The sequence below is a fragment of the Crocodylus siamensis genome, chromosome 4 (assembly GCF_052110815.1).
Source record: "Crocodylus siamensis isolate JL-2025a chromosome 4, ASM5211081v1, whole genome shotgun sequence".
In the NCBI taxonomy this organism is placed as follows: domain Eukaryota; kingdom Metazoa; phylum Chordata; order Crocodylia; family Crocodylidae; genus Crocodylus; species Crocodylus siamensis.
In genome coordinates this window covers 180,535,481-180,559,704 of record NC_143398.1, presented here as the reverse complement: position 1 = coordinate 180,559,704, position 24,224 = coordinate 180,535,481, and the positions used below count along the sequence as shown (strand labels likewise).

The 24,224-nt window shown below is 46.0% G+C and overlaps 3 non-coding genes across 3 annotated transcripts; 1 reads left to right on the top strand and 2 right to left on the bottom strand.

Moving 5' to 3' along the window:
* Positions 1 to 144: 144 nt before the first annotated feature.
* On the top strand, positions 145 to 226 carry TRNAL-UAG (transfer RNA leucine (anticodon UAG)). The gene has a single exon. It is a non-coding gene; the product is annotated as a tRNA-Leu (tRNA).
* A 2,774-nt stretch (positions 227 to 3,000) lies between these two features.
* Positions 3,001 to 3,093, bottom strand: TRNAI-UAU (transfer RNA isoleucine (anticodon UAU)). The gene is given in 2 exon segments: positions 3,001 to 3,036; positions 3,056 to 3,093. It is a non-coding gene; the product is annotated as a tRNA-Ile (tRNA).
* Positions 3,094 to 7,743: 4,650 nt separating this feature from the next.
* On the bottom strand, positions 7,744 to 7,815 carry TRNAM-CAU (transfer RNA methionine (anticodon CAU)). Its single transcript has one exon. It is a non-coding gene; the product is annotated as a tRNA-Met (tRNA).
* Between the last annotated feature and the right edge of the window lie 16,409 nt (positions 7,816 to 24,224).

The following is a 24,224-nucleotide window of genomic DNA, read 5'->3' as shown; positions in this document are numbered from 1 at the left end:
TGTAAAACCCGTCTTTCACCCGCAGATCGTGTAGTGGGAAGAAACCCTTCAAGCGTTGTTAGGAAGAAAAAAGCTCTTTTACCCTCTCAGCACCTCCCAGGATATCCGGAATACGTATGAGACACACTGCGGAGGCTGCCAGCTGGTAGTGTGGCCGAGCGGTCTAAGGCGCTGGATTTAGGCTCCAGTCTCTCCGGGGGCGTGGGTTCGAATCCCATCACTGCCATCTCTTTAGTTTCCCAGCTTATAGCAGCTGTGTATCTGACATCTGATGACACCCATCTCCCCTCTTGCTGGCAGAGGGAGGAGATGATTGGGTCTTCTCATTTTTTATTCCTCAGGCTTTTTATCCCTGATCCTTTACTCTGAGATACTCCTTCCATATCCCCTCCTTCCTGTTCTTAGTGTGCACTCTTTAAGGGCCTGACACAGGGTGGGCACATGCGTGAGACACCCTCGTGGTTCTGTATCTCTGAGCCTCCAGATTCTTTCTCCTGGGTGAAGTGAATATCAGGCTATAGGGGGCTGGATCAAAGGAGTGCACAAGGTGTTTAAAGGGTGTAAAAAGTGCCGTAGTGATTCCTTAAGGCAATAGCTCTCAATCCTTCTGGCCTCGAGGCACCTGTGGCTTGACTCCATGCTCTTCTCCATTCCCCTTGTGACTGAGCAGCATCCTATTTCAAGAACCTGCTGCACTTATTGCAGTTAGGATTGCCAACTCTGAATCTATTCCAGGAGGTCTCCAGAATGCCAATGTGCCCATGACCCACAACACAAACTTGTACATATCAATTATGGATGACAGTGTATAGACTTTATGGCAAGAAGGCAAATGTCCATTACATTTTAAAAATCCAATGGACTACTGTATAAAACAGATTCAACATTTAGTATTTATTTTAATGTCATTATCTCCTGGGTGACTCTTGGAGTTTTATGTTTAATTCCTGGGGACTCCAGGGCAATCCTGAAGGGCTAGCAACCCTAATTGCAGTGCTTACCTTTTTGCAGAAGGACTGGGCAGTGTGGGCAGGCCAATGGCCAGGCAGGGAGGAGACTAAACCTTCATTCATCTTCTCAGGCCTCCTTATCTCCTACACCTTGTGGCACCCTTCAAAAAGTCTTGGGACACCCCAGGGGGCTCTGGCTGAGATCACTGCCTTAAAATAATAGAGTGAGGGGAAAGGCAAACCGCAAGGGGCTGTTAGTAAGCAAAGGCAAACTCCCAACACTGCCCTCAAAGCTTTACCCTGACTGAGCTCTGCCTTCCACAAGAGATCCTGCTTGTGAATATGCCCAGTTGGGAGGTTACTCAAAATGTGGCATTTGCACAGCAAACTGGACTCCCACCATGCAGAGAGGACTTGGGGCCTCTGGCCCCTCTAATCCTGTCTGCAGGATGGGGCAGGCCCCTGACAGATAGTCAGTGCTTTGTGTGCATGTGGGATGTCATGGGTGCTAGTTCCTGGAGCACGTAACAAGGTGTCGCTCTGTCTGCGTCCAGTCACTGCAGGATCCCTTGGAAGCATTCCTGTCTGGGATCTCCCTCGGCATGAACTGTTGCTTATCATCTCCCCCCTGCCTCCAGATAACTAGATAACCCCTCGCCCAGTAGACTTGTTTCTGTCTTGGAACTGCTGCACTGGGATCAGTAGCGGCCTTAGGGGAGGGCAAACCAGGTGGCCACCTGGGGCCCCACACTTTAGGGGGTCCAAATTTTTTTTTGGAGGGGGTGAAGTTTTTGCAAGGAAGTGGCTCTATTTTAACACACAACTATTTATCTAATTCCCCCAGAAAGTATTAAAAAGATCTACGATACAACTGTGGTGGGTTAATATTTACTTGAGTACATCCCTCAAGGGCCCCAAATTACTCTCGTACCCAGGGCCTCAACAACCCTAAGGCCACCACTGCTGGGATCCCCCATGGAGTTGCAGCAGCTGTTGTGCTGTGATGGGGGAACAGACACCACTTTCATTGGCTTTTTAGTGTCCAGTGCAATGGAGGGTGGGGAGGCCAATCCCTGAGGCATCTTTATTGGTCTCTCAAGAGAGATCGCCCCAGGTCCCTAATATCACCTGGCTTTGCAGGGACTAGTTGACATATACCTGCAGGGACCAGGCTCGAAAACCCAGACCCTGATAAGTCAGGGACAAAAACCCTGACTGGCTACATTATACCTAGTATTAAATAACCCTCAAATCTGGTGCCACGATCACTGGACCTGATTTGTCCTTAGACAAATTTGTCTCTCTCCAGAGAGACCCAGGGGCCTGCACACAGCCTTTGGGGCTTGGAGTGAGATGTGGGTCTAGCCGTGCTGGGGAAAGAGGCTAGAGCAGGTCTGCCCAGAGCTCTGGGCCCCAGTTATCCTGCTCTGGAAAGGGCAAGGCGTGGCGTTCCTGTGCCAGGAGCTGCCAGGGCCATTTCAGCATGGCTTTTCTGCCACTGGTGTTTTTGTGTGGGCAGATCACCAGAGGTGACACATGACGATTCAAATGGATCCCACAAAGATGCTTCTGGATAAGGATGATCCTGCCTTAGCCGGGGGTTGGACTAGATGACCTCTGGAGGTCCCTTCCAGCCCTGCCTCTTGATGACTCTAGATTCATAGATTCATAGAATTGGAAGGGACCTCAGTGGGCCATCTAGTGGGCAGGAGCTTTGGTGGGGGAGGGAGGTTACAGCACTTGGTGTGATACCTCTGTTATCTGCAAGGGACACAAACTAGCCAAAATCTGGTGTCTTCTGGGAGTTGTGGGTCCCAGCATCAGTCCCTGCTTGCAGATCTCCTGGCTCTTGCCTGGGAACAAATCAAACTGTCAGCTTAATCACTGGGAGCATTTGCCATCAGAAGTAGGAAACTATTCTTTTTTGAACCTGGCATCGTAGTTCTCTTAATACTACCAGGGTCTCCAATGAGTACAGCCGTCCAAGGAGTAAAACGCTGTTTGTCACAGGGGCTAGAAAGGCAGGAGCCCCGGGGAAACCTAAAGGCACTGCTCCAGGTGAGGCTCGAACTCACAACCTCGGCATCGCTTCGCAAATACTGCTGTATAAGTACCGCGCGCTAACCTATTGCGCCACTGGAGCGGGTGCTTAGGTTGTTTTCCTTACCTTGTTTTTCTTCCCAGCCTGCTACATCGCCGACATATTCACTAGATCACTTGAACCCGAGCATCTGAAACTGCTTTTGGGCGTGCCCACGTCCGAAGTGATGTGCGGTAGGGAATCCACGCGAATCTTACCTGATCTGCCGGGGCAGAGCTTGAATTCGTTTCCTTTTCATTGGTCTCATGCAACGCCCCCCCCCCGAAAAACTAGGCAGATGAAAGCAAAGGTACCTGGCACCCTCCTGGCATCTCCCCTTCCATCACGGTGAGGCTGCCTAGGGAGGAGCTGCCTTTGAGGACTGGGCACCCACTCGAAAGAGCGCTCCGCAGAGCAGGATTGCTGCCTGCTTGGCCTCTGGGAGTGTGTCCCCTCTTGTCCCGGAAGAGATGCCACAGGTTGATCAAGGAAGAGCAAGGTGGGGAAAGACAGGGGCAGAAGGGTGTAAAAACGGGAAAGTAAAGGAGTGGCTGAAGCAAATCTGTCCCGGGTTAAGTGCTGCTCTTCAAGGGCTTGCAGAAGGGTAGCTCCTTGCTGGGTCTGTGGCATGACCACCAGCTTTTGTCTACAGTGAGTCAGACTCAACCCTCAGTGAGAAATAAAGATGGTTCCTCTTGTTTCTTTCTTGTTTGGCTTAATCAAGTGTCTGGGGCATGGATTTATTCACAAGCTGCTTCCCTCCATGGATTTTCTCTCCTAGCCTTTTTGGGATAAAGACCTGGGATTATAGATTCAAGCACCTCCAGTCCCACCTAGTTCTGTGTAGTCCAAACCCTTTTGCTGTGTTCCTTGCAGTCCCCCCAGCCCCACAGCCTTCAGCTTCTTCAAATACTCTTACTACTGTCTGTCCATCTGCACCCACATGGGAGGGGGGAAGCACCCCACACTACCTTAAAGTCCTATGTAAATATAAAAATGTGTGCGGTGGTAGCAAATGTGTGAATATACATACACAGATACACAGGTAAGTGTATAACCTTACAACAACTCTATCTACACCCTTAGAAGTATGTATAGATCAGGTTTGACTAAGTTTCATAGTTTCTAGGGTCAGAAGGGACCTGAGCAGATCATCTAGTCCGACCCCCTGCCATGGCAAGAAAGAGTACTGGGGTCAAACGGCCCCAGCAAGGTGTTCATCTAACCTCCTCTTAAACACCCCCAGGGTAGGAGCCAGCACCACTTCTCTTGGAAGTTGGTTCCAGACCCTAGCCGCCCTGACCGTGAAGTAGCGACTCCTAATATCTAACCTAAACCTACCCTCTGCCAGCTTGTGACCGTTATTCCTGGTCACTCCTGGCGGTGCTCAGGGGAACAGTGACTCCCCCAATGCCTGCTGATCCCCCCTGACTAGTTTATAACAGGCCACTAGATCCCTCCTCAGCCTTCTCCACACAATACTCCAGCTGTGGCCTGACCAGTGCCACATAGAGGGGGAGGATCACCTCTTTGGACCTGCTTGAGATGCATCTGTGGATGCATGCCAAGGTGCAGTTGGCCTTCCTAACTGCCTCTCCACACTGCCGGCCCATGTCCAGGAAGACTATGTCCACTGCTACCCCTGCATCTAATGATCTGGTGATCTGATTGTAAAAGGCCACCAGGTTGGTCTGACGGGACCTGGCACTGATGAACCCGTGTTGGTTGCCCTAAGCATGCAGTCCCCTGCTGGCCCCTCCTGGATGTGTGCCAGCATAATTTTCTCGAACAGCTTGCCTAGGATCGAGGTAAGACTAACCGGCCTATAGTTTCCCGGGTCCTCCTTCCTCTCTTTTTTGAAGATGGGGACCACGCTGGCCCTCTTCCAGTCCTCCGGTACCTCACCAGAGCACCACGAGTGCTCGTAAAGCCGTGCCAGGGGACTTGCAATGACCTCGGCCAGTTCCTTTAGAACTCTAGGGTGGAGATCATCCGGGCCGGCTGACTTGAATACATCCCACCCCTCCAGAAGCTCCCTAACTAAATCCTCTCTAACCCGTGGCCCAGGTGTGCTTCCCCTGGGGCCCAGCAGGGAGGTGGCTGTTCTGGTTCCTACTTAGGAAGACAGAGGCAAAGAAATCGTTAAACATGTTAGCTTTGCCGTCTGGTGTGATGACCAAGTTTCCCATGGCATCCTGCAAGGGCCCCACATTACCCGGGACCTTCTTTTTACCCCCCACGTATTTAAAAAAGGACTTCTTATTATCCTTAATCTGGGAAGCTAGTCCCAGTTCCAGCTCTGCCTTGGCCTTCCTAACTACCCCCCTGCATCCCCGAGCAACTACAGAATAGTCCTCCCTGGTGATGACCCCTTCTTTCCATTGGGTGTACGCCTCCTTTTTAGTAAGGAGACATTCCCAGAAGCTTTTGATGAGCCATGGAGGCTTGTGTGCTCTCCTGCTCCCTTTGATCCTCGTTGGGATTACCTTCCTTTGGGCTTGGAGGATCGTCTCCTTAAGGAGCGACCACTCTCCTTGGACACCTGGCTCCCCTCCCCTCCGGGACCTCAGCGCTTCTCCAACTATCCTCCTTAGTTTGTTGAAGTCTGCCCTCCTAAAATCTAGGGCCGCTGCCTTACTGCATGCCTTTGCCACCTTGCGCTGGATGGTGAATTCCAGCAGGCGATGATCGCTGTCGCCCAGGTGGTTGAGCACCCGCAGCCCCCTCACCAGGTCATCACCCATGGCCAGCACTAGGTCCAGCAAGGTGTCTCCCCTGGTGGGGCTGTGCACCTCCTGGGTTAGATGGAGGTCCTGCACTCTGGCCAAGAATCTACGTGAGTGGTCAGACCTGGCTGACTGTTCTTCCCAGCAGATGTCCGGGAAGTTCAGGTCCCCCATGACTACCACATCCTTAGCCTTCACTACCTCTGTGAGCTGACCCAAGAATTCCTCATCAAGCTCTTCTCCCTGGTTGGGAGGTCTGTAGTAGACTCCCACCGTTAAGTCCCTCTCCCCTCAACTGCCTTGTACTCTAACCCAAAGCACTTCAGAGTGCCCCTTCCCTGACTCCTTGAGGGGAGGGGCACTCTGAAGTGATTAATTTAAAGTACTGCTTACAACAAAAATTACCTTACCTCTCAAAGGAGAAGGCATGTTCAGCATGACTCTACTTTGTTATATTAAAAAGCAGTTTTCATTTCGTTCAAGAAACATTAACATCTCTCCCCAAGTGTACACAATACCAGAGGCAACACATGATCACAGATTAAAAGAGCAGGAATCAGAAATTTTCAACTCTCCTGTTGAAGTTATTTTAATCCTGAATGTGTAGAGATCAATCTGCTTTTACATTCCACATTGAACAGATCTTCATCATTATCTTTTGTCCATGACAAGGGGGTGGGGAAGGGGGCTTTAACGGCTCCTAGCTTGCTTTGTGTCCAGCTGAAAGTAGAGCCCCAGCTGCAATAAATAAAAACTTGCTCTTCTGGAGCGGTATGGAAGCAGATAATAAAATAGGGCACTGGATCTTCATAATTTTAAAAAAAGGACCAAGAATGGAAGTGCTTTTTCTTTGAAGGCCACTTGCACACTTTTCTAGGCATGCTGCCCTTGGGCAAAATCTTATCTTCTGGGTGAAAAAAAAGGCAAAATCACACAAGAGAGCCTGATGACATCATAGAGATCACCAGACTTTCTTTCTTGGGCAAAGATACCTTCACGATCAGTGGCATTAGAGAGCCCACTTCTCTGGGCTTTGAAATGAACATGCTGAGTGTTTGAATGCAATAGTAGGAATGCAGTTTGGTGGCATCATAACACCAGGATTTCAGACCCCTATCTGGCTCAGCTGGGTAGAGGATGATGCTACTCATATCAAGGCTGCATGTCTGATCTAGATACAGGCCAAAAAAACCATGTCCCCTCTCTCTTGCTCTCAGTGATTTTGATTTAGGCTTTGGGGGTGGGGAGTATGAAATGTAAAGCCTGAAAGTATAGTTCCTTCTCAGTTTTATGTTGCTAGCTTGAAACAGATACACAATGAAAGGCAGATGCCAGTAGGTCCATGACCAAATAGCAGCAGGAACAGATACAAAACCAAAGACATCTGATTTCTTGGAAGCAGCTGCAGTTGCTAGCCTACAGGAGTGTGTGGGGGGAACATTCATAGCAATGATTATTTGAAGTGATGTTAAAAATGAAGTATTAGTAACATAAATGCTTCAACGTGCGCTCATGCTGCATACCTTTGAATTATGATTTTTCCTTCAGAGACATTACATTTAATAATTCCTCTGATTCTGAGAACAGCAGAGACTCCCTATGCCTGAAGACGCGTGATGGTGCCTGAAAGCTTTCCAAGAACATTTTCCCAACTACGCAGTTCGTCTAATAAAAGATATCACATCTACCCAAAGCCCCTTGCCTGTACATTTAATAAGGCACCCATCAGCTCTAGGGCATTTTCCAGGCACTGTGGTTGCATCTCTGTGGAGTGGAGGCTCTGGGAATGGAAATAAAGCAAGACAAAAGCAACATACTGTTTTCACCTAATGCCCACGCTGCAGCTGCTGAAGGGGAGAAGGGGCCATTCAGCTTGCAGAGTCGAATGTGCGATCACAACGTCTGGAGGTTACGAGAGTCAGAAAAATGTCATGGGGGGGGAAAAAAAAGGGCACCCCTAGCAGGGGGGAAAAAAAAAGGGCACCCCTAGCAGAGGATGGTTTCGATCCATCGACCTCTGGGTTATGGGCCCAGCACGCTTCCGCTGCGCCACTCTGCTGGCTGGGAGCAGCCGGGGCTGCACGCCGGGCACAGCGGCTCGGCGCGCTGTGCAAGGCCGCCGCCGGGCACATGCCGGCAGGGACGGGCGGCCCCGGCCCCGGCCCCGGCCCCGCGGCGCTGTCGCCACTGTGCTGCCCGCGCCCGCTTCACCCCGGGCTTCTCCCAGGCGGGCCGGAGCACGAGGGAGCTGATCCCCGGCTCTGCCCTTTGCCCGAGCCTGGTGCCTGCTGGCCGGGATGCGTGCCCTGTGCTGGGCGCTGGCAGGGGGAGCCGGGGCAGCGCTGGAGCCAACTAACCCCGGAGCAGGGATCCTCAGCCTGGCGGGCGTCGCCCCCAGAGTGCCACTATTCCCTCGGCTGCCACCCCCCGGTGTCCTTGTCCTTCTGGGCTGCTACTGCCCTCTGGGCTGCCACCATCCCCTGGGTGCCACCCCCCCCCCAGATGCCACTGCCCTCTGGGTGTCAGTGCTGACACTGTGACCCCCCCTGCAAGGCTAAAGCACCCGGGGGCAGCCAGGGCGTGAGCCACAAGATGAACCCACCAAGTTCCAATCACAGCCCCTTGTGTCAAACCCACATGCATCACCTACCTGCTTTCCCAGGTCTCTGCAGCAGAGGAATTGCTCTATTATTTTTACACAATCCAAACCTGAGTGAAAAGCAGGCACTGGCATTTTCTGAGGGCTGCCTTGAGGGTAGTCCTGAATTCTGCCCTTAATCTGCATTGTTGATTACACCACAACCTCCCCCAGCTGGAGGAAGGTAAGGAGTGGAGGCCTTTCCTTAACTCACTGGCTCTTTGAGCTTCAAAGACAGAGGGAAGACCTCAAAAAAATCTGCCCTGTCTGGTCCTGTCATCACCCAGTCTCCAAAATCTGCCCTGTCTGGTCCTGCCATCACTCCATCACAGCCTGTTTCCATTTTCCTAGTAAGACAAGTCCCCTTCTACTTCCCACCGTTCCCCAACTTCCCAGGTGCCTGCAAACGAAACAGTGGGAATGTCTATACCTTCATTAATGTACCCTAATGACCAGCATTTAGTTTAGCACTTCCTTAATGAAGTACTAACTGAATGCACAGTAACTAGAGTTACTGTGGAGAAAACCAGCGCACAGTTTTCTGTGATGCTTATTGCACATTAACCTAATAACACTGTGCAGTAGGCTATTAGCATGCTTTTTGCCATAACACACTACTGTGTAGTGTTATTAAGCTAATGTCCTGTAAGCATCTCATATAAATGTGCCCAGTATTTTTCTGAAATGACACAGAATGAAAAAGAATGACACAGGCCAAGGATGTCAGCCTTCTTGGAGAACAAACATGCTCAGGGGCCTGTTTTTATTCTGCAGGGCCAGATAAAACATTCACATGGAAGTTGAGGACAGAATACCTAAACCCCTAAACTGGGAGAACTTTGCCCAACCCAATTAAGAATCAGGGGTAAGACATAAGCCGCGCACATGACACCGGTTTAGGCTTTATCTGTGCATTTCCATCCCCAAGGTGCCCTTTTGCTAAAGACAAACAGGGTATTATTTATCTCCCCAAATGCCTAGCTGCAAAGAAGACTAAATAGTTAGCAAGGACATGTCCAGGTGGGTGCACATGTGCACTTTGTGGTGTCTCAAATACTTCTGAGGTGCTGCAAAATGCATGTGGTACAGATGAAAAAGTTATTTGTGCTGCATATTTAAAAAAAATACTTAAAAATAAAAAGCCACACCAAAAAAAAATCAGGGTGGTGCACATGGCAGCAGCATGCACAGCCTGAAACCAGAACCTGGCCAGGTTCCATGCACCCAGATGGCCAGTACTGCAGCCCTAAGAGGCCCCCAGGACCCCAGATAAGGCTGCTGGGGCCACACTAGGTGCTGGTGCTGGCCCCAGCCTACCCCACCCAGGAGAGGATCTTTGTCCCCAGAGAAATGCATGTTCACACTCATCTAGACATGTCCCGATTATCTGAGCTATATCAGAATACATGCACACCTGTCTGCTCCTCATCCAGGATACATTTACAGTGATCTACAACACTGGTAGAAAGGCTGTTAAGATCTTAGGAGATACAGAAGGAAAGAAGAGTAAAGCATACAGAAGTAAACAAAATGGGAGGAGGGGGAAAAACATGGGACTATCTAAGGAAGATTGTGTCAAATTAATTTAATGTACTTCTATGAAACAATAACAAGTTGAATGCTGAAGGTTTGGAGCAGGTGGTATAGTCACCCACCCTGGAGATCTTCAAAAAGTATCTTGGTGCCCATATTGCTGTGGTCATCTGAACCCAGCAGTCTTTCCTGCCCAGGTGCAGGGGGGCTAGACCTGATGATCTATAAAGTCCCTTGCAGCCCCTAACAACTATGAAACTATGAAACAGACATCTTGGATAAGCATAGTGCCATGGATTTAATTTCTTTAAATTTAATCAAAATTTTTGATAGCATGCCTCATGGGAAATTATAGTTTCATATTTTCTAGGGTCAGAAGGGACCTGAGCAGATCATCAAGCCTGACTCCCTGCCACAGGTAGGAAAGAGTACTGGGGTCAGATGACCCCAGCAAGGTATCTATCTAGCTTTCTCTTAAATAACCCCTGGGTAGAGGTGAGTATCACTTCCCTTGGAAGTTGGTTCCAGATCCTAGCCACCCTGACTGTGAAGTAGTGCCTTCTGATATCCAGCCTGAATCTGGTCTCTGTCAGCTTATGGCCACTGTTCCTTGTTACTCCCGGTAGCGCTTGGGGGAACAGGAACTCTCCCATTGCCTGCTGGTCTCCCTTGGCCAGTTTATAGATGGCCACCAGACCCCCTCTCAGCCTCCTCTTGTGGAGGCTGAACAGGTTCAGATCCTATAGCCTATCCTCATAGGGCCTGCCCTGCTGCCCCCTGACCATGCAGGTGGCCCTCCTCTGGACCCTCTCCATGTTGTTCACATCCCTCCTGAAGTGCGGCGCCCGGAACTGGACGCAGTACTCCAGCTGCTGCCTGACCAATGTTGCATAGAGGGGGAGGATCACCTCCTTGGACCTGCTTGAGATGCATCTGTGGATTCATGACAAGGTGCAGTTAGCCTTTCTGACTGCATCCCCACACTGCCGGCCCATGTTCATCTTTGAGTCAATAATGACTCCAAGAGCCTTTTCTGCCTCTGTGCTGGCGAGAATCCAGAGAGGACTAGGATCACAGCTACAACTGTGAGACGAAGAGGTGGCTGAAAGACAGACCACAGTGGGAATACTGCCTTGAGAGTGGTTACTGTGCCATCCTGTTTATAATGTTTATAGTGTCCTTGGTACTGGAACCAGAGGTGCCCACAGATCTGTGGATGACATGAAGCTGTGGAGCATGGTCATTACAGAAGACAGTGGTTTAACAGCATGAAGTGCATTCAGAGCCCACAGGTGTTGCAGGGGGAGTGTTAGCTACAGGAACAGTGAGAAGCGGGGATGAGCTTATAATTGAGCATCTGCCCATGGAGATCTCTTCTGCATCCTCTAACACTTCTATGTTTTTCATCTGCACTCCCCAAAAACTCCCCGATACTCTGTGACATACCTTCATTCATTGTTTTACACTCATCACACATCCTCCAGTGGCCTTCTCCCCTCTTTCACTCACAGATACCTGCTGGTTGGCTTTGCTTTCTCTATGCCAGAAAGACAGGCAGGCAAGGTTCTTTGGGTAAATCCGATATCTTTTATTAGACCAACTCAAACAGTTGGAAAATTTCTTCTTAGCAAGCTTTCACGCACAAATACCCTTCGTGGTCTGTGCTCTTCCTGGATCAAATTACTAGTAAAGAAGCCAGAGGCTGGTATGCATCCAAGAAAGTGAGTCAGTGAAAATGTAAGACGGGTAAAACGTAAGAAAATGTAAGACAGGTAGGGGCTCATCTCTGCACCTGTAAAGCAGCTTTGCACATTGCTCTGTTCCTCAGCCAGCAAGGAAAGCTGAGCAGAGGAACAGGCCCAAATATTAGACTCAGGGACATTTGGGAATCATTTTTGCCCCTTAAAATTGTTGTGAACTCCAGTTGAGAAAAACTGCAACCCTGGGTGGGCTCAAACCACCAACCTCTTAATTAACAGCCAAACACACTAACCCATTACACCACAGAGACAGGTGGAGGGGTTGGGGGATGGTGTGGGGGGTGCTTCATATGGCACATCTTCTCCACCTGCATTCACAGAAGCCTAAATAGAAATGTCATTCTTATGGATGTGTGTCACTATTAGGAAAGAAAAGAAATGCCTGTGCTAAAAGCACAGTACATCAGTCAGGCATCAGAGGGATGGTGAAAGAAGCTTTGCAAAGAGAACAAACCCCGATGTGCATTGTTGTGGGAGGAGGAAAGACATTGGCTGCAGTCTTTGGGAGCTGGTTTGCTTTGAGAAGCACAGGAGAAGGCATAAATCTGCTTTGCCTGCCTTGCAAACACTTGGACATGAACACATGCTAATCTCAATTACCCTCATCCCCCTCATTTTTCCCAGCTTGGCTGCATTTCTTCTCTGAAGTGATCTCACCTCACTATTTGTTCTCTTCTCTGGTGGCTGGGCAGTGGAGGGAGTCTCTAACTCCTCTAACTTGGGGGGAAGCTCTTCTCTTCTTGGGGCCTGGGAATGTCCTTATGGAGCCTCAGTCTATCGTTATTCCTCCCCATTTCCATAAGGTTTATTTCTGGGAGAGGCAAGGAAACATCTTTGCTTGTTCTGACGTGCCCAAGCTGCCCTGTGAATCAAAAACCTAAAATAGGAATACTGAAATTAATGAAAAGCCCCTTGGCATTTCTATTCAAGTGTTTTTCAAGGATTTGAAATAAGAAAATAATTTGTACCACTGCAAGAGTTTCTTTTGACCAGGGCCAGACACAGGCATGGGAGAACTGGGCAGCTGCCTGGGGCCCAGACAGAAGTCTGGTAATACATAGATACATGGACATAAACGGTAGTTTTAAAGTTATTATTATCATTATCTCTGATGAAGGGGCACCTGATACTAAAAGTTTGCCTGGGGCTGCCAGGGATCTAGGTATGGTGTGGCTTTGGGTAATAAGGGGAAGGTGGGGTGAAGGACAAGGATTCTCTTCAGATCAATGTATTCCTGTTACAAAGGCATGTTTCAGTGTCTGCCTTTTTCAGTCAATAAAGCAGGAGACTCTTAATTTAAGGGCTATGGGTCTGAGCCCATGGTGGGTTAGTTACTTCACTTTGACAGGGCAGCAATGGATTTATTTTATTATTTTTTGATCAGATACAACCTTTTCCTCCCAAGATGCTACCACCTTTTAGTCTTCAGATTTTCACATATTTCTTGCTCTGGGGTTCTTACACCTTCCTTGAGGCAGAATCCAATTAGGAATTTCTGCCTACTATTCATATGAGCTCATTAGATAAAAGCTAAAGGTTACAGACAGTCAGGGAGAAGAATCTTGGAATTCACTACAAAGGCAACAGTGAACTGAAGTCAGTGAAGTTATAGAAGGAAGGGTTAAGATTTTGTGCCCATTGAGCTATCTTGGCTCATAAAGCATCCTCTGGAGGGAGGGCAGAACAGGGAAGTAAATAGACCAGAGCTGATTCAAAGAAGCCACTTTTCCTTTCTAACACACCAGCTCATTATTTAGTACAGTTTAAGTACGGATTGACAGCCAGTCATTTAAGCATCTCACACTCAAGGACAGCCATCTTTTACATCAAAAGAGTAAGTGTAGAAGGGATATGAAATTTAAACCCTGCAAAGACATTTAATCTTCAGGGAAAGGACATGTTCTCTTTAATCCTACTTTAGATGAGCAGGGTGACAGACCAGCACCTCAAAGCACTAGGCACAGTGTCTACATGTCCATTTCAACCTACAGCTTCTGAGGTTGCTTTTTGCCTCAGAAACCTGGAGTTTTTTCACACTTTGATTAGCAAGCAAATCCTCACTGCTTAGCCTGAATCACATCTTCTGGCATCATAGGAATAAAACATGAATAGAAAGAACATGATTCCATTAAGCAGCCACAATGGAACATTCACTTTCTTCTTGATGCGACAAGTTTTCTTTCATAGACTATAAAGGGTGACAAGATTTCAAGCTACTGACAGTTTCAGTGCTCAGGGGGAAAAAAATAGGAAGTGTTAGTGGAAAACCATACTATAAAAATAAAGCTTAGCCTTAATCATACATTGAATGCATGTACATTCTCAAAAAAACCTGCTGGTTTATTCCCCACAATCAGTATTCTCATACGCCAAGGCTGTGAAACAGGCACCTGATAAGAGCCTTTCACCTGAGCCAGGCTAGGTAACATGGTACCAGATGGAGAACTGCGATGAGCCTGGTTCCCGGTTTTCTCTGATAAAAAAACAAAATCCCCAATTTTAGGGTTAAAAAAGTAACCCCAGATCCATATTGCTTTGTGATTAAAATGAAATGTCACTAATACACAGATATATATACATCTACATCTATATAGAGATATATCTATATCTATCTATCTATATGTGCATCTACAGCTCTGTGTGTGTGTGTATTAAAATATATATTAATATATATTAAAATGGAATAACAGTGTGTGTGTGTGTGTATATATATATGTATATATATACACACACACACTGGTATTCCATTTTAATCATGGAAAAATGTCAATTTTGGGTTACTTTTTTTAACCCAAAAATTGGGGAAGTTTTTAAATCAGGGAAAACCAGGATCTCTGGTGATGAGATGCGGCAAGACCCAAATCTCCTAATTCTCACACCCACAGCTTTCACCAATAAGGGCAAGGGGATTGGAAACTGACCAATTGGCATCTGGTGTAAGTTTACATGGTTTGACTTGAATTTGATGCTTGCCTATTTCCCTGAGCATGGGTAAGGAACATAAAGGATTGCTCTGAACAGTTTTGTTGTTTTTTCTACTCTTTCCTTGGAAAGGAAATCTGGTGACCAAAAGTACTGCTTGGGCTTCTCATTCCAGACTCTGTGCTCAATCAGTCCCAGTCCTACCATCCTTACTCATCTGAGATCTCTCATGCCCAGGCCTTCAGTCTTCTCAGCCCCTTTCCTTGTCTACTGACTTCTCATCCCTGTATTTCTTCTAAGGCCCTACATCCAATATGGCTATTATCTACCCCAGCTCCTTGTTCTCATTTCTTAGTCCAGTCACTTCTAGTTCTCGCTCTGCCTCCTCTCATGGTTCAAAATATATTACTCATCTGCACAACAGCTGGAGCTGTTTGGGAGCTGTTTTCTACAAAGATACACTCCACTTCTGGGCACACACCCTGGGCACCCTGGTCTTTTGGTTAGCAGAGCTGCACATGCTACCTGAATCCCCTATACTCCTGTATTGTTCTGCCTCCTAATCTCATGTCAGATTTATGGCCTGTGCCCAACTGGTTCACAGTCCCAGTTACCCTCCTGTCATCTTCCAGGCTCAATTCTCCCTCTCCACTTGCAGACTCCTTGTCCTCAGTGACTAGAGACCTACTTAACTTGTAGTGTTGTGGAAACTGCAACATCCGGCATTGTCCATGGCATCTACAACAACAACCAGAAAACCCAATAAAAATAAAATGCAATCCTCACTGGCAAGAGAAGAAGGCACTGGCTGGTGGGACAGCACAAAGGGCAGCAGACTAGATGGTGACTGCTCCATCTTCCCCTCATTGGGGCTTTTCTGCCAATCAGTGCTGAAGGACAGGGCAGCATAAAGGGAAGACAGCAATCGAGGTGATGGCTGTCCTTTTTTCCCCTTCTTCCCCCAGGGCCTCGCCACCAATCAGCACTGAGGGGCAGGGCTACCACAAAATGCCCATGAAATCAGCTTTGTGCACCATTAAGCGGGCTGCAAAAACCCCATTATCTTGCAACAGGGGTGTAGGTTGTAGCTGTGTTGATCTAAGGACATAGGCAGACAAGGTTCTTTGGGTGAATCTGATATCTTTTATTAGACCTAATAGAAGATATCAGATTCACCCAAAGAACCTTGTCTGCCTATTATCTTGCAACAATTTCAGTAGGTCCCTATCCATGACCTGTTCTTCTCTGTTACCATGAAGTCCCATTACCACCTGGAGTTTGTGGTAGCAAAATAACTCATTGGCAATTGGACCCAGCTGGGGTTGTTGCCTCTGGGGACTGATTAGGTCCTACAACAGTGCAGTTTGAATAAACTGGTGGCAACTATTCAGTGAGTATAAACTTAGTATAACCTTTATTCATATTATCAGCCAGGTGACCTGCACTTGGCCTCCTCCATACAGCAGCACAGGGGATTCAGGGAGCATATGCAGCTCTGCTGAGCAAAAGAGTGATCCTGAGTGCCCAGGGTGTGTACTCAAGAGTTGAATGCATCTTTGTAGAAAACACCTTCCAAAGAACTCCAGCTATTGTGCAGGTAAGTTATATATTTTGAGCCATGAAAATTCTTTGCTGTGTGCTGTTTCAATCACATAGCTATTTAGCGCAGCTGTTTTCAATGCTGTAACAAGTTAAATGTGCTTTTTGTTTGGTTGTCTTTTAAATTCATCAGCAGTAGATGCAGTGGTAACAAATCTGTAGCTGTAAATTCATGAGAGATGTTAGGCTGCACAGATTCAAGCTATTCCAGTGCAGAAGAATTTAAGCCAATACTCTGTTTTCAATAGAGTAGTGACTGGCATTGCAGGTACATCTGACAATTTTGGAGTATGCGATTAAGTGTATTCAGTACTACTGAAAATCTTTAGCATGTGTGCATTACTGGCTCTGGCTGTTGGAGGCGGTGGGGATCAGTTTTATTGTGTGTCCCAAATGATGCATTCCTCTGGTTCATTCTGGCCACATTCTTCCTTTGCCACATGAAGCCTCATTAGTCTTGCAAGATGCATCACAACCAGGTGTGAAGTCTCAGCAAGAACACTGAAGTTGAGAGAAAGTCTATAGTAGAGCCAAAACGTGATGTCAGATCGACGTTTCTCCCAAGTGCCTGGATCCTAAGATCATCCTTTCTATCGAACATGGATGATGTCTGCAATGTCCTGTCCCTGCAGCCACCAAAGCTAAAGGCCTGAGGGCCTTCTTTTGTCACCTGGGAAGAGTTTGGAGCTAAATTAAAACCATTTTTAAAAAGGAGGAATATATTATCACAGCATGACTGGTAATACTTCCCTGGGCAGATACTTAATGCTTCCCACTATTTTACAATAACTTAAAGGAACAGTAGGGGGCAGACTCTAGCCACAATTAAGAAAAGACAGTCTGAGACATGAATGAAACTTAACCGATCCCTGCTTAACTAAAATCTTGTTTTTTTAAACGTAATTTGCCCTCATGCCTCATTTAGCCCCATATAATTAGTAATCCTTAATATGGGCCCTAGTCCAGAAGAGTCCTTGAGATTTTTCCATTGTATTTCTTGGCCTTGAGTGAATTGCTCCTTACACAAGTTCCTGCTTGCCCACTCCTGGGTTTGGTTTTCAGCCAATCACTGATCAAAGCTTCCTGAGCTAAAATATACGTTGTTTCTTAGGAAACACTGACTTATGTTTTAATTTGCTTTCAAATGTAAATTTAATGTGTCAAATATGTTCCTTCTATAGAGCAGATATTTCCAGTTCTATACATGTTTGTCTGTCTTGAAGAGAGCCCTGTATGTACCCATTTTGTGTACCATAGCACAAGAAACCCCCATCATAACTGGAAGTTGAAGTGATTTGGTAGTACAAAACTTGTGCTGGTAAAGACTGGGAGAGATCTGCTGCATTGCTATTGGGAGCACTGTTTCATGCATATCAGGGCTGTGCAAAGCTTTGGTCCCTGATTCGATTTGGCATAGATTCAGCTTGATTTGGTGGCTAAATCTCTGAATCTGAATTGAATCAGAGGACCCCTTAATTTCTCTGAATCGAATCAGAATCCTCCGAATCAATTCGGAGAGATTCGGAAAGATTCAGCACTTTGGATGTAGAGACAGCTTTAAATGTTTTTCCTACATACCTCTAGGTACCAGGGGCTCGTGAGTGCTGCGATGCTGGGGCACCTGGCACGTCCCACAGGAGTGCAGGGGGCTCCCCAGCACTCTCAGCAGCAGACCCAAAAGTGGACCAGAAGCATTTCTGGTCCACTTCCGGGTCTGCTGGGGAGCACACAGGGGGCCACCCCCAGCTCGGCGACTGGTGCCTCCTGCGTCTGGGGGAGCACCTGGGTCCCCTTGTGGCCAATTTCCGAGCCAGGGAGGTGCTGCACACTCCCCAGTGGACCCAGAAGTACTTCTGATCCATTTCTGGGTTTGCCACCGAGCATATGGAGGGCCCCCCCCACACTCCTGTGGGATGCTCCATGAACCCCAGCATTGCAGCATTCATGAGCCACGCCTGATACTTTAAGGTATGTAGAAAAAAACTTTTAAAGCTGTGTCTATGTCCAAATTGTTGAATCTCCAAATCAGCCTCGAATCTTCGGATTCGGCCAAATTGAATCGGAGACAGTGATCCGAATCAACGAATCAAATCACTGCCCCTGATTTGAGTCGAATCCAAATCCAAATTGAATAGGGCCTGCTTCACACACCCCGAATGCATATGTGACCATACCTATTATCAAGATGAAATTCCACAAAGAAAAAACAGACTTGACCATCAGACCTAGTGTCTCCATAGCACACATCAGCCATTGGGTGTGTCTGTTAAATTTTTATGAGGGAACATTAAAATGAGTGGATTATGGATGCTAAAAATCAGCAGCACGCAGCTTCAAGCAGACTAAAAACACCTACCATACATTACACCATACACCAAAATTATACATATTTGTGAATGGGCAAGTCTTTTTGGGATTGAGTTAAACCAGAAATTGTTAAGTCATACAAGTAATGTGGACTTAGTGATGCATTTGAGGCAGTGAGGATGACACTCTGTATGAAGCGAGTGAAAACGAGGATTACAGTTCTAAGGAGGCAGAACTTTCTGGCTATAGTAGTTATGAAAGTGAAGATGACTTTTGTGGATTTAAAGACAAATTATGAAAAGTTGACCACTGTGACATTGAAGATAAATAACTAAAATTTGTTGTAGCCTAGACTTTTCTAAATATAGGCAAGAATATATAAATTACTATAGTGTTAATTGTAATCAAAGCTGGCTAAAATTCAAATGAATGTTAAAAACATTCCCAAAATTTTATTCCTTTAGGAAGAGGGGCAGAGTCATATATGCAGTTACATCTGATACACAGAAAATGTCATAAGCCTCTTGTTTTAATACAGTAGGTATGGAAGATTTATTCTAATCTCCCATACGAGGCAAGGGGTTTTACCCTTTGTTTTTCATATGCAGAAATCACTATTTTTTACTAGTGCAAATTATTTAGGGTTTACTGTGTTTTCCTCTTTCCGTTTCAGTTACTGCGGTTTCTGCTATTTCTGTTCTCAATGCAGTGGGTTACACCTCTGTTCTCACTGTATAAAGCAGTGATTCTCACCCATTTTAGATTTGAGGCACCATGCCTGGATAGACTCAAGGCATCTTTTGGAAAATGCTAACTCTCTTAGTCTTCACTTTTTTTTTTTGCCTACAGAAAAAGATAATAGAGTAATTTTTCTGTAGCAAAGAACTTAGAAAGACCACAGCCATTGATTTGTGTTTGAAAACTCTGGGTTAATCTTGTGGATCATGTTTGTAGCTCTAACACTGCTAACTTGGTGCAGCACTGCACAGGACTCTTGAAAGGATCTCAAGGCACTCCAGACTGTCATGGCAGCCTGACTGAGAATCACTGGTGTAAAAGCCTTTTGTTCTTTATTGACTGAATGGTGGAATGTAAAATGGCATGAAGTACCAATAGCTGAAACTCCAGTTTGGCTTTATTGGTTACCTGGCAGCATTGCTGATTTGATCCCTAGGTGAAGAGACCCATTCTTCACATGGTACTCATAATGCAGTGGCTTATATGTCCAAATTACTTGATTTGGCTTGGCAGAGAGCATTGCTGCTGCTTTTTTGGACTTTCATTTATTCCTGTATGCCGCTATCTGTCACTTAGTCCTTGGAACAGGACTTTGGTCAGTCACAATTGATATATGAGCCTTTTGCTGGCCCTCTGAGCATGGGTAAGTCTCACCTTAAATTAACAAGCCCTATTTTAAAGACACAGGGTAGTTTCACACAGTGTACCTTGCATCTTCATTTCACCAGTAAGAGTTTGGTCTGAGTTATTTGCAATGCTTCATGTTTTATAGTGAATGTGCCCTCATGCATTTAGTGGGAGCGTGCAGCATCATTCTGCAATTAACTGTCATGAGCAGCAGGTAGAAATAGTCTGTTATGTAAGAAATAGGGCAAATGGATTACTTCCTTGAGTGTGTTTGTACTCTGCTGTGCTCCTACAACAGAGAGGAATGTGCATGGGAATGAAGTCATGGGTGGGGACAGCAGAGTTTCTATCTTTACTATAGGAAATTAAGCTCTATGGATGGTATAACCTTAATACATATGATGTTGAACACTGAGTAGATACCTACAGCAGATACTTAGCTATAGCTACTTATTATTTCAAGCATACAGTAAGAACCATGTTGTGACTGCTCCAGTGTAATGAGGAGGGCTGTTCCCCACCTCCCTGTGCCACTTCCACACCACACAACCACAGCTTGGTGGCCTATGCCCCTGCATGCGGAAGGCCAGAGAAGAAAAGGGAGTTTTCACTGCCGTGAGCTGCAGATGTGGTCAGTAACTGAAACACCACAATGACGTGCAGATTGCAGACCTAGCATGAGTCTAAATTATGAATAATGTGTGCTTATGATTGCATAGATTGAAGAATGAAACATATAATCAGGAAGTAGTTTGGAAGAAACCCCCCCCCCCCACTTTTTAGAAAGCACTAATTGTAGATAAAATGTAATAGCTACAGTAACTTGATGTTCTACCTTTTGATAAAAAAGTATTGTGGGTAGGCAGGTAGAATCCTACTGAAATAATAAAGCATATTTAGCTGAATATGCCAAGGTGGAAACAGACGGGTTTAGAAAAGAGAAGTAAGTTTAGAGGGGTTCTAGAGGTATAGATTCAGGAGCACAAAGAAAAAGAGTCCACCATGGAAACCACCTGTTCCCAAGGGGTTTTCAAGGGATATAGCCTAAGCTGAAGAAGTGGGGCTAATGGGAAGGCCCCAAAGCCTGTTACAGAGGGAACCATTCCAGATGTTACAGTTAGCTTGGTCAGTAAAGTAAAAGAAACAGGATGTGGCAAGCAGCATTCCCAGATAGTGAAGGAAAGAAAACAGAAATCCTTTCTTCCCCAGCTAAGTTTCACAAAACTAATTGACACTTTCCAGGGCCACAGGAAAGCTGGATCAGTCCAGTTCCAAAGTTCCTGTGAAACAAAGTAGCATGAATAAAACCAATTGGAGAATGTATATTCAAATAAACAATTAAACTAATTCAAATAAAGATTAAGTGTGGACAAATGGAAATTGGAGACTTCAACAAATTCAAGAAGAGCTGCTGCTAGTCTGCATACCACCCTCCTCCTCTCTCCTGAACTCAGGGAATTTGGCAGATGGTAGAAGGTTGTTTGCACCTCCCTGTCACCATCAAGAAGGATATTCCATTCAAGAAATTGTAACTGCACCTTAATTCTGTGTCTAAGCTTGCTGATCATAGATGGGCTATACTCTTGTCTTTTCTAAAGGCTGAATGGTCCTGAGCTTGTGGTAACACTGCCAACAACATTGAATGGTCCCAGAAGGGTAGTCCAGATTCTGGATAGCTGCAATGAAGGGGAACACATTCTGTACCTCACAGGAAGGTATCATGTGAGCATGTAATATATTTAGTGCAAGTCTTATTCAAGCCAATTGATTTACACATGGAGGAATTTGGCCCAATATATTTTGGCACCTACCACTTGTGTAGAGTACTAGCAAACTAATCAAGGTCAGTCAGTCAATCACCATACTGCAGTGATGCCCAGACTTCCTGGCTAAGGGCCAGATGAGTAGTATGGGGTTGGTTCATAAGTCAGATCCAATACACAGAATCAATTCATGGGCCCAATCAGTGTGGGATTGGCATGTAGGCACAGTTTGGCATGTGGCCCTTGCCCAATATTCCAGTTTGGGCCCCAGCACCTTAGGCATAGACAAAAGTTACATTGTGGTGTGATCAGGCCCTTTAAAGTATACTACAGTCATCCCTAATAGAAGTGCATGGCTGCAGGGTGCTTTAAAAGTCCCCAGTTATGTAACAAATTAAACCTCATTATATGAGGGTTCAAATGAAGGTGCTCCCAGCCATAGCCCCAGTCCTGTGCATGCTGGATTGGACCCACCACCCCAGCCCTGTGTGCTGATTAGATCCAACAAATTGTGTGTGCCATGTCATCTGGCCTTTGGGGCTTGGAAATTTGGTAGTGGGGATCACTGACAGTGTTAATTGCCACTCCCCACTGCATCCGGCCCACAGACTGTACACCACTGCTATAGCATGTAAAGAATGTCTTGCCACCACATATAGCTAGTGGCAGTGCAGAAGCACTCAGATGTTTATCCAGTGAACTGAAAAGTGGAGTGAGTGAGTGAGTGAAAACCTTAACGGAGAGTATTTTGTTTTCAGGAATGACCCTTTCAGTTGTTTCATAGTCTCAGTTGAAAAATACTTCTCTAAATAGATCTGCTCAACTCATTTTCTGTGTAAATTGATTGATGGGTGCCAAAAGTGAGACTTTTCCCCAGATGAAAACGTATATTTTAATGGATTGATGAAACCTACTTTATATATATGATGTATGACAAGCTAATTGACTACAGATCACTAAACTCTATCTCCAAGAAAAGCTTGTTTATTCCTAAATTGTTCGCTTCTCTGGATACATCTGTAGGAAGATTTCATGTAGTCCCTTTCTGAGTATTCCTGTGTATCTAGGTACGTGTACTGTTTAGCCAGGCACAAATATCTTCCTCAAGCTTCACACGCATTTTATAACTGCATTGGAAATCTCGTCAGTCAGCAGAAAAATCAAGGTACAAATTTGCAAAAGACAATAATGCTTTCTGCTTGAAATCTGAAAGCCAGCTGCTTTCCTCACTAATAAGCTTCACAAACCTGATTGGGGTCACACTGATGTAACTGTATTGGTTTTAAAAGAGTTACTCCTGACTTACAGGAGGTAAGTAGGCATGGTGAGAATCAGATTGAGTTTTCAGATCAGAATTAAAAAAGACTGAGTGCTACCAGATACTTGGGAATGCATTGTCCCCCTTGGGTAAAGAGCTATCTTTAACTGAACAGACTGAAATTGCTGATTTCTCAAGTGATTTCCTAACCCCCACTTGCATAAGTAACAGGTACTGGCTCATGCACTAAAATATAATTTAAAATCCTCCCACCCTGTTCTAAAAGGAGAAACTAGATCTGTATTGAAATAAAAATGTTTTGAAATGGAGGCTGACTTTTTTAGAGAGTCTCTTTTACAGAGGAAATTGTTCAATTATCCCTTTACTGATCTGACAGAAGGGGTAGATTGGATTAAAATACACTAAAGTGGAGGTGAATAAAGTTATTGGAAATAAGCAGTAAATGTTAAACATTGATCTGCCACAAACTGCAGCTTTTCTTGGAATCTGCAAGTGCTAACACAACCCTTACAGGTAGGGCCATTTCCACACTCAGGCTGAAAGAGTGCTAGTAGTCAAAGGACAAAAGACAAGTTCTCTTGACACCATGAGCTCATGGAAGATGATGTAATTGGAAGAAGTAGGACCACATCTGCAGCTGATGTAAAGTGGGATTGTCCTATTGATGTCAGTGGCTCAAGGTCAGAAAGTTAGAATTCACTACAGAAGGAGGGGCCAGCACTATTTGTAGCAGCAAGAATCACAGAATCATAGAAAATCAGAATTGGAAGGGATCTCAGGAGGTCATTTAGTCCAACCCCTTCCTCAAAGCAGGACCATTTCCAACTATATCATCCCATCCAAGGCTTTATCTACCCAAGTCTTAAAAACCTCAAAGGATGGAGATTCCACAACCTCTCTGGGTCACCTATTCCAGTGTTTTACTACCCTCACAGTGAGAAAGTTCTTCTTAATAGCTAAATCTAAACTTCCCTTGCTGTAACTTGACACCATTGCTCCTTGTTCTATCTACTACCACTGAGAACAGCCTAGCTCCATCCTCTTTGGAATCACCCTTTAGGTAGTTGAAGGATGCTATTAAATCTCCCCCATCTTCTCTTCTGCAGACTAAATAAGGCCAATTCCACCAGCTTCTCTTCCGAAGTCATGTGCTCAAGCCCTCTAACCATTTTTGTTGCAGTTGACCTCCACTGAACTCGCTCCAATTTGTCTACCTCCTTTCTGTAGTGGAGGGCCCCAAACTGGAAACAGTTGTGCTGAATAGAGGGGAAGAATAATTTCCCTTGATCTACTGGCAACATT